Below are 14,764 nucleotides of genomic sequence, written 5' to 3'. Positions count from 1 at the left end.
ACATGATTGAATATTTACAAAGATATACAGATGGACACTAAGCAGATGAAAAGATGCTCATAATCATTAATCATTAGGGAAAAGCATGTCAAAATCATAATGAGATACCGTTTCACACCCACTAGGATGATTACTACAGAAAAAAAAAAGGCCAATAACAAATGCAGTTGAGAATATACATTGCTGATGGGTATGCAAAATGGTTCAGTCAATTATATTCCGGGAAAGAGTTTGGCAGTTCCTTAAATTATATATATATAGATAGATTGGGTGGGGATTGAACCCAGGGATTCATACATGCTTTGCATATGCTCTGCCACTGAGCTACAGCCCCAGGCCTACCTCCTCAAAAGTTAAACATAGCCAGGCTCCAATGGCCCATGACTGTAACCCTAGCTACTTGAGAGTCTGAGATTGGGAGAATTTTGGCTCAAGGCTAGCCCTGGCAAATAGTTCTCAAGACCTCACCTTCAAAATGCCAGAGCAAAATGGACTGCAGGTGTGGCTCAAGTGGTAGAGCACCTGCTTTGTGAGCATAAAGTCCTGAGTTCAAACCCCAGTCCCACCAAAAAAAAAAAAAAAAAAAGTTAAAGATAGCCAGGCACTGGTGGCTCACACTTGTTATCCTAGCTACTCAGGAAGCAGAGGTCAGGAGGATCATGGTTCGAAGTCAGCCTGGACAAACAGTTCACGAGGCCCTATTTCAAATATACCCAACACAAAAAAGGGCTGGCAGAGTGGCTCAAGTGGTAGAGCGTCTGCTTAGCAAGTGTGAGGCCTTGACTTTAAACCCCAGTACCGCCAAAAAAAAAAAAACAAAAAAAGCTAAACATAAGATTCAGCAATTTTACTTCAAGGTATACAGTGAAGACAGTTGAATGCATATAGCTACACAAAAACTTGTACATGAATATTTAGAACATCATTATTTATAATGGCCAAAATACGAAAGTGACCCAATGTTCACCACTGATAACAGATAAACAAATTAGATATATCTATATAACGGAATACTATTCAGCCATAAAAAGGAATCAAGTTTATAATACATGCTACGATATGAATGAATCTTCAAAATATTATGCCAGCCAGGTGCCAGTGGCTCAAGCCTGTAATCCTAGCTACTTGGGAAGCTGATACCGGGAGGATTGTGGCTCGCTTCCTCCCCAAGCAAATAGTTCTCAAGACCTATCTCCAAAATAAACAGCAAAATGGACTGCAGGTATGTCTCAAGTGGTAGAGCACATGTTTCGCAAGCCCAATGTCATGAGTTAAATCCCAGTCCCTGCATAGCAAGCATGAGGCCCTAAGTTCAAACCCCAGTGCTGCCAGAAAAAAAAAAAAAAACTCAAACTCCAGTCCCACTTATATAAATATATATATACACATATAAATATATATATACATATATATAATATATAAAATGCTAACTGAAAAGGCTACATATGAAATGAAATTTCCAGAGACAAACTAGACTTTTTTGGGCTAAGGAAAAGAGAATACAGTGTTGGTAGTGGAATTACTACTATGGGTATAGGGTTTTTTCCTGTGGTAATGAAAATATGCTATAATTAAATAATAGTGATATTTATATCCAACTTTGCAAATAGTGCAAATTATGAACTGTTTGTTTTCAAAAAAAAAAGAAACATGAGGCAGGATATGGAGGCATGCACCTATAGTCTCAACTACTCAGGAGGCTAAGGTGGTAGGATTGCTTGAGTCTGGGAGTTCAAGGCTAGCCTAAGTCACAAAGAGAGACATCATCTCAAAAAAAAACAAAACATCCTAGGAAGTTGCCAAGCAACACCCAGTACTGTCACAAAGAAAAGTAAAGAGAAAGGAGAACGAGTGTGAATTATATTTAAGTTAAAAAACAAAATGTATGAGGAGAAGAGGTTTACTTCTTTCAAAAGAATCTTCCAATTATATATCGGTCATTAATGAATTCTGGAAACAGATCATTTTCTGCTTTTTGATAATAATCAAGGAAAGGCAGGAGCATTAAAGCTATCTAATAAGCATACACAAACCTGAAATTCTACTCACAGCTTAAGCCACCAGGTATCACTTCTCAATTTCCATTCATCTGAAATTTAAGTTAATAACAGATTTTCAAAGATTTTCCTTTTTTTTTTTTCCCCTTCTTCTGTGGGACTTAGGTTTAACCTTAGGGCTTCACATTTGTAAAGCAGGCGTCCTACCACTTGAGCCTTACCTCTAGTCCATTTTACTTGATTATTTTGGAGATGGGGTCTCTCAAACCATTTGGCTGAGTTGGCCTCCAACTGTGATCTTCCTGATCTCAGCCTCCCAAGAAGTTAGCCAGCACCCACTTCTTAGATTTTCTTAAATTCATATATCTGACTGTTGGTCAAAGCCTGTTGTTAGGAGTAATCCTGATTTGATTTCTTTAAACCAAACAGCTGACAATAGTTCCAAAGAGTAGTAGTCTTAGAGCTGCTAGCATAATTTAATTTATTAGAAACTCCCTTTTCCCAGCTGTACAGAGAAAGTCTAGGTTAAATAAAAAGAAAATTTACAATAAAAAACCCATCACATAAACATTGAAGTAATATTAATTTGGGGGGAGGTGATACTGCCATATGAACTCAGGGCCTCATGATTGCTAAGCAGGCATTGTACCACATGAACTATGCTCCTGCCCAAGAATATTAATTAAAATATACCTAGCTAGCATCTTTCCCCATTTCTGTCCTCAAAAGATCATAAAGAGGACTCCATGATAAAATGAATGCTTGGCATGCATGAAGCCCTGACTTGAATTCTCTCTTTTGGGAGATGCCTATATCTGAAATTACAAATACCAAAGAGTACTTTTAGATAATAGTCTTAAGGTATTGTATTTTGACTTATTTTAATACTAAAAAGGAACTAAACAAGTAAGTCCACAATACATTCTCCCATTGGATCAAAATTTCTATTTTCTTACCACAAAACTATTGAGTTAAATGTCAATCTAGATAGCTATGTAAACATTTAATAAGCAGATGCTCTACACTGACCAACATATAAATCCATACAAAAAATACAGAAAACAAATGAACTTGTTTCTGTGCAGTCTTAAACTAAAATGTTACTGTAGGGGAAAAAGTCCCTGTAGATCAGTTATGGTAAGATTCCATAAAAGACAGCCCTTTTCTTTTTACACAAGAAATCTCGTAAGACTATTTCTTGACCAAGTTCAACAATGGAAGCAAATTACTAATTGATATAATAGACAACTCTTTTTCAAAGAGGTGAACTTCAAGCCTTAAAAAATAACAAAATTACATTTCCTATATAGTCACTTGGTACCATTGGTTTAAAAACAAACATCCAGACTTCTAAAAGCAACCACTGATAAAGATAAAACTTTGCTTGAAAGGAATTATTAAAAACTTAAATGTAGAAAATGAGTTTCATACTCCAAGGTGATAGCTCATCAAATGTAGTAAAACCTAGCCAAGCAGGGCCAAACCAGGTCAGTTTTCCAACTGGAAAATTGAAGATGCTTGAAGAAACAGTGTTGAGATTTATGAGGAACAGATCACTTGAGCCAGTCCTGAACAAATAATCTCAGCCAGTTCTACAACATTAAAGAAATTCTTACCTTGGGCTGGCAGAGTGGCTCAAGTGATAGAGTGCCTGTCTAGCAAGTGTAAGGCCCTGAGTTCAAACCCCAAGTACTGCCAAAAAATAAAATAATTAAAATGTGCCTAGATAAATAGAAGTTTTTTTTTTTTTAAAAAAAAAAAACTCTTCCCTTAAGAAAAGGAACATGGTAGAATTAAGTATGATTTTTCTTTCCCTTTTGTCTTTCTGCATTTTCCAAATGCTTTACAATAAAGCACTTACTTACTTTTATGATATTTAAAACTTTTATAAAAAGACATTAATGGTAGGTTTGGAAGCCTGAATGCTAATACCTCATCTCAAACACAACATAAGACCAAGCATTCAGGTTGCTGTAAACTCACAAGGTCAAAGCATTCCACTTGCCAAGTAGACAGTTTGCCCTGAGGGAATCAAGGATATCAATGCAGTACTTTGCCCCAATCTTTTCTCTGACAAAATGGGCTTTTGTCTAAAGTCACCAGATGCCTCACTGTTGGTTAGCCAAGAGCCAAAGGCCCAAAGCCTAGATAACACAGCTGGAGTTTGGAACTCCTATACAGGGATTAAGAAACAATCTCCAGCCCACAATGCTATGTAGCAAACTCTGGCAGCTGCCAAGGCCAGTAAAGAATAATGAGGGGGGCTGGGTAGCACAATGCTTGCCTAACATGCACAGGGCTTTGGATTCAATCCCCAACACATGTAAGAGAGAGAGAGAGAGAGAGAGAGAGAGAGAGAGAGGAGAGAAGAAAGAGAGCACAAAGAGAATGAAAACAGGCCAGGACATAGTTGCACCTCACTCCCACATCAATGTTCTTGCTTTCCTTTTTTCCTTACATGGCTTAACCTGCTACCAGTTCCAGGTCTTACTGCTCTCCTTGGCTTAGCCACCATGGTTGCCTATCCCCTTTAATAAACTAAACTGGCAATGATGGGATTTTAGTAAAACTTAAAAAACACTTCCAAATAAACCAAGGGCTCCTTACCTACAGTATTTTCATAATGGTTATAAGCCTTGATTCTACCTAGTTAAACCCATTCTGGATTTAGTCTTGGCAGATCAGAATATTAATAGGCTGTCCTAGAAGAGCTGTAAAACACTCAATAGCCAACCATTCCTTGTACCTTGAAATGTTAATACTGAGGTGGTGAGAGGAAAAAATAAAATAAGGAAAAAACCCTTCCTTTTAGGGCCATGCCGAGATCCCAGAAACCAGGTCCAAACTTTCTCCCTACTGCAACACAACAGCCAAAACCAAGAACAATCCTTTCACTGACAGTCTTCCACACATTTCTTTCTTCAGCCAACTCTAGAGTCAGGATGAGAGACTTTGCTGGCACATGCCAGCTCTTGTTTATGAGCTAGTTACCACCTCAAAGGCTGCTTGGCTCAAGGCCTGCCCTCTCTTTTCAGGATCTTTCAAAATTCAAAACAGTACCTTTTCTTGGTCTCCTCTCAAGACACTGAGGAAGGTTACTTAACTTACTGCTTTCAGCCAGGACTCAGTCCAAGAACTTCTCTTGGGACTATATTCTCAGGAAGTAGTCAACATTATCTAATATCGAAGGACTTATCACTCATACAAAGTAAAGATAAACTGAAAGAGTTTTTTATATTAAAGTTACAGCAAGTAACCTTTCAGAAGTAACTTCAGTGGTCACCAGGAAAAGGAGTCATAAGAGCTGAAGTGATGAAAACTGGGTGATTCCTCTCCTTTCAGACACAGCAGAAGTTAGGGAGGAAGACAATGTTTTGCTGATAATTCTTATTTGTCTAACACCCAGAGTTTATTTCTGAAATCTTGTAATAGAAATTTTTCTAGGTTGGATTCCAAACCCTATTGGTTAGGGTTAGGGGCTGGAAAAACAAAACAAAACATTTTAAAGTCAGACAAGCTTCACTTGACTTTCCATCCCACCATGGGCCTTGCCTTTTAGGAATTTAGAGAAAATGAAATTCCAGACATTAGTTACGACACAGTTATATGTTAAAAGCCTAGTTCTCTACTGCCTTTGATTTTCACTTTCTATGGAAACATAATATTTACAAAAGAAAGCTGCATATATTATCTATGTAGAACTTTACATTTTTCATAAACTCAAACAGCCACCTCCATCAAGAAACAGAATGTTTTAGCAAATGGGTCTCAAACAGATTTTGCCCCCTGGGGGTACATTTAGCAATGTGTGGGACTTTTCTGGTTGTCTCAACTTGCAGGGCATGATGCTGGCATTCTACATTACAAAGGAATACCCCCAAAACAATTACCCAACCCCAAATATTAATAGTGTCATTACTAAAAAGGCCTGGATTACAATAACTGAGACTCCACACATACACACTTCTTCTCTAAAAGGGGCTTTTACCACTAAAATGCATGACTGCTTTGCTCTGGCCTAAAAGCTGCCGTAACAGGCTGCTATGAAGAAGTGGTACAGAGCATAAATGATCACAGATGATACTCACCTGTCTGAGAAAAACAAGAGAGGCTGCAAGGAAAAAGGAAAACAGAATAAACGTTTGTTGCTGGCCTATAACTACTAAAAACTACCATACACTACACATTTACAGTGTTTAGCTCTTTCATTTATTTATTTATTTTTTGGTGAAACTGAGGTTTGAACTCAGAGCTTCATGCTTGTAATGCAGGTGCCCTACCTTGAGGCATACCTCCAGCACATAGCTTGTTTAATCAATTTAAAAAAAAGAAAATGAGATACCTAGAGAGGCAATTTGCAAAAGGTGTGCCACATCTATTAAGTGACAGTGCTGAGATTCAAACCTAGATCTGATTACAATATTTACACTGTCATTTTAAAATTATTATGAAACTTCAAAGTGATTTAGAGGCTAGGTAGGGAAAAGAAGGAAATATAGGGGAAATGGTTGAAGTAAAAAGCAAAGATCACTCTCATTCTTTACAGTCACTAGGGAAAGAAACCTTCCCTTAAAATATGCCTCAAGCCTGCCTTGCAAGCGCAAAGTTCTGAATTCAAACCCCAGTACTGAAAACAAACAAACAAAAAAACCCCCATAACAACAAAAAAAGCCTTAATTAAAAAAAACCAAATCTAACTATAGACAATGCTGGGCACCATGGTCATGCCTATAATCCCAGCTCTTGGGGAGGCTGAGACAGAAAAATTTTGAGTTCAAGGCCAATCTGGGTTATATAGCAAGAACTCCTCTTGAAAAAATAAAGGGAGAGGGGAAAGACAAATCTACCTACAGAACCAAACAAGTTCCATAAACTCTTTCGGCAGATTACAAAATATTTGTGTAGACACATGCCACCAGTTGTGGGTTTCTGTATGCCCTCCATTACACTGAGAAGTACATCCTAATAAACCATCTAAGTTAGCTACCTCCTTGGTGTTCCTCAGTGATCTATTCTGGGTATCCTTCATTCAGCATAAACACAGTCTTCCTGGGTAAGCTCACCCAGTTCCATGGCATCAGTTATCATTTATATGATCATGCTTAAACTTTAGATTTTTGGTCTGCTCTAACAATATTGAGACCTCAAGACATTTCCACTTGGTAGAAATTATCCAATTTTCTCCTCCAAATTAATTAATTCATTTTTCAAATATCTGTTATTTTAGAGGTTTTTTTTTTTTTCCCCAGTCCTGGGGATCAAAACCAGAGCATTGTACATGGTCTACCACTGAATTATATTCCTTGCCTCCATCCTTCAGATACTTACTCAAACCTCTTCATGAATATATTCACTTACCCCACCTTTATCCCCAGATGGGTCAGGTACCAGTTACAGGCCCTCAGCCCCTTGTAACTTTTGCTTCACACACACAAACATACACACACACAAACACACACACACACACACACACACACACACACACACCCTGTTTTCAAATAGGGTCTCTTGCTAACTGTCCAGTCTGAGCTCAAACCAAGATTCTCCTATCTTTGCTTCCCAAGTTCCTGGTGATACATGCATGTATCACCACACTGGCTTTTTTTTAGAATTTAAATACAAAAAGTGAGCACTAGCTTGGTACCTGAAATCCTAGCTACTTGGGAGGCTGAGATCAGGAGGATCACCATTTGAGGCCAGCCCAGGCAAATACTTCTCAAGACCCCATCTCCAAAATAACCACAGCAAAATGGACTGACTGGACATGATTTTCAAGCGTGAAGCCCAAGCCAATCAAAAAAAAAAAAAAAAAAAGTGAGCACACACGTCTAATAGCCAAAATGTTCAGAGTAAATGAGCTCTGGCTCTGTCCTCCACAGTCCCCATCATTCCCATCTTGTGGCTGAAGCTGTAGCTAACTCCCTCTTCTCCAAAAATAGGGATTCACAGTGGTTACTACAGCACTAGTACTGATGTAATGCATTTTGTCAGTTTTATATTGTGTGCATGTCTTAAGAAAAAAAACTGTTAATAGTCAAGGATGCTTATCTCCCACTGGCATGAGTTTCTACCCCACAATGGGATAGTAAGATCTTCAGCAATTTACTGAAAGGGGTAGGGTGGCCAGAGCTGGAATAATCATTTTCATGGCTGTACTCTGGTATCAGACGAAGGACAGAGAAATAAGTGAGGATAGTGTGGAGGACGTACTAGTAAGTTGGGAGTCTCCATGAGACAACAAAGTCTGGAGAATTTTCCCTACCAGGGTTAGCTAGGTCAATGTGTTGAAGTTTAAAAGAAAAGAAAAATCCAAATAATTGGCAGTTCAAACACAACTGAATTTCAAAGCTCTCCCACCAAGATAACTCAAATACTCAAATACAGCAGTAACAACCTAGATCTTTCTGGGAAGTAGAGCCCCTGTAATTCCTCTTGACAGCCCTCTGCTAGGCCCTAGAAGTATCTGTTGCTGCTGCTGCAAGTTGATGTTACTATTCCATTTACAACTTTTCAGTCTGAAAGACAATAGGAAGAATCAGGAGCATAAAGGAAGTATTCTCAATCCACAAGACTGTTCTGGAAAATCTGTACATTTTTTGTCACAAAGAGGGAGAGATCAAAAGAGGATCTGGTCACAGACAGGACCCTTTTGCTTGGCTTGTTTTTAGGCAGGGTCTTGGTAACTTTTGCCTGGGCTGGCCTCCTGTCTCTGTCTCCTATAGCTGCGATTATAGGAACATGTTACTTTGCTTTTATAATTTCAATGGCATAAATTACATATGTGCATGTGACTGATTCCATTCTGTCTCCCCTACTGGAATGTATGATCCAGGAGATGGAATCAAATTTGATTCGTCTATTACTATATCCTCAGTGTATGCAGTGCAGGCATCTCAAACATGTCCTAAGTTAAACTCATTACCCTTTCCTAGAAACTTGCCCTCTTTCCAGAGTTCCCTCTATTAGCAAATTGCTCCAACAAAAACCTGGCTTATAGGGTTGACGGTGTGGCTCAAGTAGTAGAGTACTTGCCTGAGTTGAAAAATCCCAGTACCGCCAAAACCCCCAAAACTAAAAACCAAGTCAAAACAAAATCTGGCTCATGTCCCAAACTTGGCCTGCCTCTTAACTTTTCTCCTTCAATCTCTTCTCAACATAGTATCAAATTAACAAATACTATCATTTGAATTCAAATTCTTTCAAATCCACCTATTTTGCTCCTTTACATATTCTCCTTCCTTCCTCTTTTCCTTCCCACCTTGGTGATACACAAGATTGTGCTCAGTCTTGAGTCATGCCCCCAGTCCTTTTTCTCTTACATTTTTCCCAGGGCAGGCCTCTGGTAACAATTCTATCTCTGTCTCCCAAGTAGCTGAGATTAGGGACCAACATCACCATGCTGTCCTATCAAATTTTTTTTTTTTTTTGGTGGGACTAGGTTTTGAACTCAGGGCTTCAAGCTTGCAAAGCAGGCACTCTACTGCTTGAACCACACGTCCAGTCCATTTTGCTTCGGTTATTTTGGAGATGGGGTCTCACAAACTTTTTGCGTGGACTGGCCTTGAACCTTGATACTTCCATCTCTGCCTTCCAAGTAGCCAGGATTACAGGTGTGTACCACAAGTGACTGGCCTATCAATCTTAATGGGCCTATGTTAATACCTTCCTAATTGCCTCCAATTTACCCTGAAAATGGCATCAAGAGTTATTCTTTAAAAACTTAAAATCAATTACTTTAATTCACTAAAAAGTCTTAACTTTCTACAGATGGTAGGATGAAATCGAAACTCTTAATGAAGCTTTCAAAGCCCTCTACTCTCTGACTTCTAGCACTCCAGCCCTATCTGTTGTATCTATTCCTCATCCTACAGTCACAGTGAACTAATTTTTGGTTCTTTTGCTGCCCCAAGGTTAGTTTTACCACCAAGACTTTGATTATGCTAATTTCTGCCTAAAACAAGCTTTCTCTCTATTTACCTAACTCCTGCTGAATCTCTTAGGGTCTCTGTTTAATCATCAGAGGTCAGAGACTTTTCTCATGTTTGGAGAGATCTTCCCTGATTCCACTCTATACCCAGGTAACCCTGCTATGTTCTCCCACAGTACTCTATGCTATTATAACTTATCAAATTGTTATAATAACCATTTATCAGTTTCCCCACAGAGCAGAGACCATGATTATCTTCTTCAACTTTTTTTTTTATTCTTGCAGTGCTATCAAGCTAAGGGCCTGTACATGTTAGGAAGCACACGACCACTGAACTACATCTCCAGCCCTCAACTCTTCATTCCAAGTGTCAACACAGTGCATGATAATTACGTAAGTATTTGCTGGATGAACTAAATGAATACAGTAGACCCTTAGTATCCACAGGTATATGTTCCAAGGTTGAGGAAAAAAAAAAAAAACAACAGATGTGTAGAGTTCAGTAGTGTATTGTGTATGCTTGATTCAGTTTTCCCATAATGCTGCAGCCCAATTGTTAAAGATATGCTGCCTTTCAAAAAATCTAAAGTTTCACTTTATCACTTAAATTAAGCACATTAACTTTTACCTTGCCTTTTGGGAGGCAGATTTCCACAAAATTAAGGGCAAGGAAACACTGAGTAGATCACACAGTGATTTCAACACAACTGCTGATAACGGCAAGACTTCTCTGCATCAAATGAGCCACATAATGCACAGAATATGAAATTTTGTTTTTGAAATTCCTTTTGATTAAAAAAAATTGTTTTTGAACACATTTGGCCAAAACCTCATGAAATAAATTCACAAATAAAGTGGTCTTACACTATCCACAAAAGTGTAAACTTGCTTAGGATAGTCCTCCAACCTATAAATCATGAAAAAATCATCTTTTAGTTTTAAAACATCTCCTGTAGGGGACTAGGAGCATAACTCAAGTGGCAGAACATTTTCCTAGTAAGTAGGAAGCCCTGTGTTCAAACCCCAGTACTGTAAAAAAAAAAAAAAATTTCAAGTAGGATTTGTTTAATCAGAGTAAATCTTAAAATTATCTAATGCTATTACTAAAGCAAGAAGCTAAAACTCCCAACTAAATAGGGATGAAACAAGTAGAGCCAGAAAAAAAAATTATTAAAAAAAAAAAGTTTTCAGAGCAGAGAGGTAGGAGGAGAATAAACTGATATAATACAATGGACTGCTGTAATCTGATGTCAATTTTTGACCAGGATCTTCCTGACAGTTGATAAGCTAAGATTAGACTTATTATTCATCAGCCCGTAATGAACTTTGGTAATGCTTCTGAAAGGTAACATCAGCCCAAGAATATTTTTAAAGATAATTTATTTTTACTGGGTTCCTAGTTTATACTAGGTACCATGCTAAAATCTGATTTTTTTTTTCATTTTTCTTTTATTATTCATATGTGCATACAAGGCTTGGTTCATTTCTCCCCCCTGCCCCCACCCCCTCCCTTACCACCCACTCTGCCCTAAAATCTGATTTCCTTTTAAAAGTATAACTTGTTTCCTGGGATAAATCATTTAGATCAAAAACACCATCTCTTGCTATCAACACCTAACTATCCTCATCTCAAATTCTAGCTAAAATCATCACTAGTGAGTAACAAGTAGGTCATTCCCTATATTCATGGCCAAAAGCATGCAAGAAGGTAGTGAGGAAAGTACTAAGATTGGTACCTGTTAAAAATAAAAACAAATTATCAAAATTTATATTTAAGCACTCATTCCTCACTATTCAAAGCCAAACCTTACCACTATCTTCCAAATACCTCTCAGGTTGCTCCCAGTTGCAAGCTTTCACCAGTATCAAAGCAATATGGGAGGTATTAAAGTGGGATTTTTCTGGCCCTTTTCTCCTACTTTGGGTTATTAGATATGAAAGAGGAAGGAGCGTGAACCATGACTAGGGAATTAAAAACCAAGGAGAAATCTGAAAATTTTGGTCAGATATGAAAATGTTTTGGCTATTATTTTCTCCCTATCTTTCCATACTTTTTTTTCAGGCCCAAATTCCACCTTAGGTTCCTAATTGGGCACAAACTAGGACCATTCCTAACTTCGCTTCTAAACAACCATCAATCTTGTTCTCTGTGATATAAGGACAACTATCTGCTTAGTGCTAAGGAGGTGATTAGGGAGTTGGGAGGTGACATTGTTTTAAGATGTTAAGTTTCCTCTATTTCACCCCTCTCTCTATTTGGAAAGAAGCTCTATTTCATAAAGGCTGAGGGACAAATACCGAGAAATCACTAAGCTTCAAATTTCCTTTTTTTTGTGATTTGTCCTGGTCAAACTGTTTCCCAGAGAGAGGCAAATAGTTTTCTTTTCCCTCAGTGATACTGTATTAGACTACACTCAGTCATTTTTAACTCAGTTCTTCAACATGAAAATTTCTGTCTCTTAAGCTGCAATGTTTATCCTAAATCTGCCATTAATACACAGCTAAAAGTATAACACTGATACTAAGCCTTCCAATAATGCCCATCATCCAGAGCAGAGTTATCTTTAAACAGTAGATAACAGTAATTTTGAGCTATAGTAAAAATCCCAAGGTCAAAAGTAGTACAGTGGTTTTCTTGACAATGTTGTGCCCAGAATATGACAATGCTGAAGACAGAACATAAAAAAAGGACTGCTTTTTCCTGATTCATTACTTTTAATAGGAGGAGGTAGCAGCTTTTCCTAAATCTGCATTAATTCAGTATAAAATTCTATTTCAGAAATAACAAAAAGTAAAATTACTACAGGATAAAAAAGCACAGTTTAGATTCTAGTGAAAAATCAGAAAAGGCTAGAGAGTGATGGGTATCTCAAACGAGCTACCAAGGCACTGGGTCTAAGAGAAAAAGTAAGGCTTGGGAGTAGTTATGTTGGTAATAGGAGAACAGCTCTGTTAATTCTTTCTCAGGATGGTTCTCGTTCAATTCAAAAGTGAAAACTTAAATTATCACATATAAATGGTCTAATTTCTTCGGTGACCAAGGAAACTTAAAACAGAAAGAATTTGTAGATATTATGAGGAACATAAAGGTTGGAATTGAAAAGTAAATAGTACAAAAGAAAAATTAATTATTATATTATGCTGGGTTCTATGGATGGACCTTAAATTTCCATTAAAGAGATCATGTGGATCCAGATTTCCTCTTCAGTAGTAAATATCTTTGTGTGCGAAAGAGATAAATGGATACACACATTTAGCACAAGAAAATAAACTATCTGTAGATGCAAAAAAGAAAGAACAATTTGAATGGTTTGGGTCTTACAGCTATTCTAATTCATTAAGTATATGCTCTGGAGGGAGCTAGGAATGGGAGACTTGAACAATCTGTTTACTTAATCAGGTTTCCATTCTCATGTACCTCTCAGCACAAGCATCTCGCTAGGCTCAGGATAAATTCTAGTATTTACGAATACATATTTTTCATCAATACAGTTCTTAAACATTAGCCAGTTTTTATATGAGAAAAAAATTGGTTGTGCTCAATTTATGAAGCCAGTATGTCAATATCCAACATGGCATCATCCTAAGTAATTCTGAAGGGCAGTTGCTGATGGTCTCATACCCTGACTTTAGAACCTATTTATTTATTTATTTATTTATTTTTGGGTGGGACTGAGGTTTGCGCTTAGGGCTTCGTGCTTCCAAAGCAGGCACCCTACCTCTTAAGCCACACCTCCAGTCCATTTTGGTCTAGTTATTTTGGAGATGGAGGTCTTGAGAACTATTTTCTCAGGCTAACCTCAAACCATGATCCTCCCAAGTAGCTAGGATTATAGGTATAAGCCACTAGTGCCCAGCTAAAACCTATCAAAGACACAAGAAAGGACAAGACAGATACCAGAAGAAAACAAAGAATTTCTCAGCCTCTTTCTGAAATTGTAATAAGCGATCAGCTTGTTTGATTTCAAATCCCTACATCCTGAATCCAAGCACAGATGTAATAAGCAAAATGAAAAATGCCTTATGGTGTATTTTTTCTAAAACAGACACTCTACGAGATGTTTAGGAATCGACATAGTGAAGGAATTATGATTGAGTCTAATATGGTGTATATAAATGTGTAGTCACTTTGTATGATGACTTTTCCCCACATTTGCCAATTTTTTGTCCTCCTACTCAGTGGCATATGCATCTGAGATACTCTAAAACCTAAAAAATCCATCTGAAATAAAATGAGTAAATGAGTAAAATGAAGTCATAGAGAATCAGTAATACAATACTAGTACTAAAAACCATACTTTAAATTTCATTATATTAATTTTACCCAAAATATGTCATTACATAATGTTTTAAAATGAGTTCACGATATATGCAAGTATGTATACTTCTCTCATAATAATTAACATTCTAATAACTTTTCCTTAAATAGGAGACTTAAATCTTTATACCCCAAAACATTTCATTTTCTTCTGGACTTCAGAGATACCAAGTTTATTTTAAAACAAACAAAGACACAGAGAGTTTCTACTATTTCTGTAAGGTAATGTTTTCGTTTCCAAAAACAACATGTTTAATTTGATTGTGAACAGAAGCCAACTCAGGAATAAGGTCTTTTGTGAATAGCAGCAGGATTCATTTATTTTAGAATGTCACAAATTACCAGAAAATTAGTAACACCTTTTCCAATATTAACACAGAAATACATTCACGAACCAATGAGAAAAAAAAAACTGCTTTTGGATTACCAATAAATGTTGATTATCCAATTCTGTCTTTTGATCCTTACTAATCTACACTACAAAAATCACACTGCCTACATATAGCAAATAGATCTAATCAT

At 37.3% G+C, this 14,764-nt stretch overlaps 1 protein-coding gene across 8 annotated transcripts in view; it reads right to left on the bottom strand.

The window, feature by feature from the left end:
- Znf609 (zinc finger protein 609) overlaps positions 1–14,764 on the bottom strand; it is a 186,260-nt gene that overhangs the window by 128,187 nt on the left and 43,309 nt on the right. Inside the window, exon 2 of one of the 8 annotated variants that reach the window (XM_074066187.1) lies at positions 6,086–6,108. The exons of 6 other annotated variants lie outside the window; for them this stretch is intronic. The gene's annotated coding sequence lies outside the window, so the exon portion shown is untranslated. One more of the 8 variants, XM_074066186.1, reaches the window with a different exon arrangement.

Source organism: Castor canadensis, chromosome 2 (genome assembly GCF_047511655.1).
Source record: "Castor canadensis chromosome 2, mCasCan1.hap1v2, whole genome shotgun sequence".
Lineage (NCBI taxonomy): Eukaryota > Metazoa > Chordata > Mammalia > Rodentia > Castoridae > Castor > Castor canadensis.
The sequence above is the reverse complement of the archived record's forward strand: the minus strand, read 5'-3'. Positions and strand labels throughout refer to the sequence as shown.